Below are 3,701 nucleotides of genomic sequence, written 5' to 3' on the forward strand. Positions count from 1 at the left end.
CAAAGTGTCGCAGGTTCGATTCCCAATCAGGGCACATGCCTGGGTTGCAGGCCACAGCCCACAGCAACCACACATTGATGTTTCTCTCTCTCTTTCTCCCTCCCTTCCCTCTCTAAAAAAGATAGATAGATAGATAAAATCTTTAAAAAATAAAATAATTTTTAAAGATTTATTTATTTTTAGAGAAGGGAAGGGAGGGAGAAACATCAGTTTGGTTGCCTCTTGAGCGCCCCCTACTGGGGACCTGGCCTGCAACCCAGGCATGTGCCCTGACTGGGAATCGAACTGGTGACCCTTTGGTTCTCAGGCTGGCGCTCAATCCACTGAGCCACATCAGCCAGGGAAGTCTTCTTTTTTTCTTTCTTTCTTTAATATGTAAGTATATAGGTTTACATTATGCAGGAGAAAGTGCAAATAGTGTCTGAAAATTAGGGAAATAGAGTATAATCCCACCTGATAAAATACCTCAAGGAAGGCAGTATCTTGCATTTCAGATGGGAGATCCAGTCTTTTGACTTGCTCCCTCTCTGTGTACCTCTTCCTTCCAGGACCCTGGGCCACTGAGATCAGAGAAAGCCTGGGGGTGGACAGGGTGCCCATGTGGCCTCTCTGGATCATCCTCCTGCTGATAAGGCCTTCGGGGGGCCCAGGACCACCCCTCTGTCCTCGGGAGCCTTTCTACTTCCTGGTTGCCATCATGAAGATGCTGGTGAGGAGGGGGAGAGGAGAGCCAGCAGATGGGCAGGGAAGGGGTGAGGTGGGGGGCATGTTTGAGGAAGGTCAGGCTCCCCCCCTCCAACATACGATTCTCCTTCCTACCCCCAAATTGTAGGGAAACAAAAATGATGGCACTCTCTACACCCCAGATGATCTCTCGGTGAGTATTTTATTAGCTCCTTAGTGAAGTTGGAAGTTTAGGGAGAGTCCACTAGGCTTAGATGCCTTGAATGTTAAGGGCAGGAGGCAGTAGGGCTGGTGTGTAGATGCCCAGTCCCCAACCCAGCCCTCAACCTTGACAAATATATTTTGTTCACTGCTCTCTCTGAAACCTAGAACAGTGATTGGCACATAATAACAAATGATGACAATTATAGTCACACATAAAAAGTGCCTAGTCTGTGCCAGGTACTATCTAAATGCTGTAAGCATATTAGCTTATTTACTCTTCACACTGTCCCACGAGGTAGACTGGGCCACCGAGTATGGATATGAAAGTTGTATACTGTACAAAGGTCCCACATGCGCAGGGACAGTGTTCACATCCTGGACATGTTCATCAATTTCGAGCATATGGCAGTAAAGCATCTTTTTAAAAAAAAAAAAAATAGCATTAGAATTGTTTTAAGGAACAAGTGTCTCTTTCTAACTTACACAGGTACAATATGGGCTAGCGTCAGCCCTCAAGATAGGGGTTATTCAGAGCTTTGTTTTATAGATGAGGAATCTGGTGCCCAAAGAGATGAAGAGACTTGTCCCAGGCCCCAAGTCAGAAAACCTGGGGATGGGGATTTGGGATCAGGCCCTTGCCCAGAGACACCAAGTCACTCTGTCCCCACAGGTGTGTCCTGCTGAGACTCTAGGCTGCTTCCGGTTGGAGCTGTCTGTGATTGGGTTTGAGGAGGGACCATCTGTGGGGATTGCTATATTCCGGCTACAGCGCCTGCTGGATGCCCTGGGGTCCCGGCTGTGGGTAACAGCCCAGGGCCCTTGTCCACCCTGTGAAGAGCATTCCCAGAGACCTGTCTCTCTCTTCCTGGCCAAACTCTTGGAGTTATTACAAAAGGCTTGTGCTCAACACCTGCCCTCAGCATGAGCCTTGTAGGTTGCAGACTCCCTGGTACTCCTGGAGAGCCTGGGTGAAGAGAGGCGGAGGACACTTGGTCTCCAGCTCCAGCTCCCAAACCCTAAGCTCTCTCCTTCTAGGCCAGAGATGCCCCTGGAGCCTCAGGAGCCAAGGAAAGGAAAAGGGAAGGAGGAACATATGGTGAGATCTGAAGTCTGAAGATTTTGACCTACTGGGACAAGGGGTTGGATAATTGGCCCCAACTACCTCTATTCTCACTCTTTCAGAAATTCCCTGCTCTCCCCCCTCCCAGGAAGGGACAGAGTATTGCCCAGGTGTCTATTAAACTCATCCCCATCCTGTGAGGACCAGGAGAACCTTGTGATTCACATCCCTGGCTGCAAATAATGGCCTCCTGGAGAACTTTCAAGTAATACAGATGGCCAGGCCCCAGCCCAGAGAATTTGATAATTGGTCTCTGAGGGATCCCGAACATCTATATTTTTAATCAATTTCACTGAGGTATAATTTACATACAGTAAAAGGTGCCCATTTTAAGTGTACATTTCAATGCATTCTGACAAATGTTTAAAACACAAAGCTACATTTCCATCGCCCCAAAACATCCCTCATGCCCCTTTGCAGCTAATCTCCACCTTCAGTCCTAGATACAAAGTAATTTGCTTTCTGTCTGTATAGATTGATTTTGCTTCCCTAGAGTTTCATATGAATGGAATGATACTGTACATATCCTAGTGCTGGCTTCTTTCACTCAGCATAATGCTTTTGAAATTCATTCAAGTGTGTATCAGTAGCTTGTTATTATTGCATTTCATGGATGTGCTACTCCTCGTGATGGACATTGGTTGTTTCTAGTTTGGGGCTATCATGCATCTCTCTTTGACCTTCTTAAGTATTCTGATGTGCGGCCAGGATTGAGAGTTGAGAGCCACTTATACACCAAGGAAGAACTTTCCATGGGGAGAAAGTGACTGTTCCCTCTCTTTCCTGGAGTAAATGTCTTTCTGTAGAAGTGTCAATAGGTTGTTTATATATAGAATGCTATTGTAAACAGCTGCTGTGTAGAGGTATCGAGTTTATAGGAAGAGCAACATTTCTATAGGGTGCCAGACCCTCCCCAATCTGTCTTGGGTACTATTTTCGGGATTGTTGGATTGGGGATCTTGTGCTTAGGCAAAGGTGCACCTGTGTATGCTCTCTCTGGTAAGCTGTCTGGGAGCCTGCTGCCAGCCCAACAGCACTACATTCCCCTGTAACTAACTAGATGTACATTAAATTTCTGTAAATTGAATCCAGGTGTCTCAATGCTTATGGGAGAATTAGCAATGTGTTCTAAAGCTTCAGAATTTTTTTCCCCATCACGTTAATTGTTCATGTCTCTCCCACAGGCCTGGCTGTTTTTTTTTTTTTTTTTTTTGCCATCTCTAACAAATAATTATGGTAGTAATACATATATTCACATTTAATCAACTTGGGGACAAGGGCTTTGGAGTCACCGAAACTTGGGGAGGAATCTTGGGTGTGTCATTTTCCAGTTAGTTTATTCTGATTTCACTTTCCTCGTCTGCAAAATTTCCTAGGGAATATTTTTTAGGCTATCTATACACTAAAGTATGACTTTTTTGCTAATTCCCTGCCTCCTCATGGCATGGCATGCCGCGTTAGCGGTCTGGACTAAATTCAAGCACTTATTTCGGCTAGAAAAGACCGGCTCCTAGAGGGAATAACTTTCCCCACCATTTGACTCTTCCAAAATGTCGGTTCCAGGTTTGGAATTAAGAGTGCCGCGCCACTCTCCTGATGGCAGTCCAGCAACGCGTCTTGCTTTCTGTCTGTATCAGGAGCCGCGGAAATCTCGCGTTAGGCAAGGCCAACGGCAGGTTCTCGCGAGAGGTCA

This window comes from Phyllostomus discolor, chromosome 12 (genome assembly GCF_004126475.2).
Source record: "Phyllostomus discolor isolate MPI-MPIP mPhyDis1 chromosome 12, mPhyDis1.pri.v3, whole genome shotgun sequence".
NCBI classification, from domain to species: Eukaryota; Metazoa; Chordata; class Mammalia; order Chiroptera; family Phyllostomidae; genus Phyllostomus; species Phyllostomus discolor.